This window comes from Elephantulus edwardii, unplaced genomic scaffold (assembly GCF_000299155.1).
Source record: "Elephantulus edwardii isolate Elephantulus edwardi_28Jun2011 unplaced genomic scaffold, EleEdw1.0 scaffold00190, whole genome shotgun sequence".
Classification (NCBI taxonomy): Eukaryota; Metazoa; Chordata; class Mammalia; order Macroscelidea; family Macroscelididae; genus Elephantulus; species Elephantulus edwardii.
The window spans coordinates 6,018,077-6,019,312 of NW_006399940.1; the positions used below are offsets into that span (position 1 = coordinate 6,018,077).

Sequence of the window (1,236 nt, forward strand, 5' to 3'; positions counted from 1 at the left end):
CTTAACAAGCACTCAAGAAGAAAACACACATAGTTTCCATATGAATAAGGGCAAAAAAAACAGGGCTGATGACTGTCCCAAACGATATTTCCTAATGAGAAAAAAAAAAGCAATATTTAACCGTTCGTCTTTTGAGGCAAGGTAAATTAACTACACAATTTATAAGTAAGATATTCTTACATTATAAGGAGCAAGAACAAAGGTCCTGTTTTTGATGTATATCAAATAAAAAAATACAAAATCCACTCTTTTGACCAAGAAGAGGATGGGAAAGAAATGATTCTTCAACACTTCAATTTTCATGCAATGAAGTCCAATGGTCTGTTGAATCCACCTTTTCTATTCATGTACTGCCTGTACTTCCTCTTCTGAGATACATTTATGGCATAGGCATTTATAGAGCCATCCACCGTCTTCCCTTTTTGTCGAGTCAAAGGAGGCAAACCCCATTAACTTCATCATTTCTATTTCTTCCTCAGTTTTGCCCTCCAAGTCCTCCACAGTAACCTGCCATTCTTTGTTCTTTGTTTCTTTTGTTTCTTTCTTTTCCTCATCTTTCTTTTAATCGAGAAGGGGAAGGGGATGCAGATCTATGTCGTCTTGGAGATCTGGATCATCTTCTGTGTGGCGATCAAGAGCGGCTCCTCCTTCGAGCTCTCTCTCGGGACCTGGACCTTTCTTGGTGTCTGCGTTCCCTCTCCCGAGATGTCGACCCCGGGATCGCCTTTGCTCTCTCCTAGGGGAACGGCTGCGGCTACGACCCATCCCCAAACCAGCTACTTATGCTGCCCCCTAAGAAGTACTTTGTAAGGAATTCTGGCATCCGTTAACTCCCCTCAGTGGGTGGAATAAGGAGACTCCTTTGAGAGATGACCACAGGTCAATTTTGAGAAAGAATACAATTAAAAGTTTCAATTTTTCATATTATTTCCCATTCCCAGCAATTACTGTTTCTGAAAGGTTATCTTTGGAAAGGTCGGGAAACGGAAATGCATGTACCAGAAGATAGTGAAAAGGAAGGAATTTCTTTTCCATAAACTACAAATGAGACTTCAGGGTCCCAGTGAGAGAAGACCTTTGAACTCTCTTCCTTCTATATTAGTGTAGTAAGTGTGGGAATGACAGAAAAAGAGGACCTTATTTTAAAGAAATAAATGAAGGTGAAAAAAGGAAATCTTGTTATACATCCTCACAAATCCTATATAATATTACAAGTAGGTCATATAATCACAATGT

General features: G+C 39.6%; 1 pseudogene; it reads right to left on the reverse strand.

Annotated features, from left to right (window-relative positions):
* Positions 1-299: 299 nt before the first annotated feature.
* On the reverse strand, positions 300-768 carry LOC102844277 (annotated as a pseudogene).
* Positions 769-1,236: the final 468 nt, after the last annotated feature.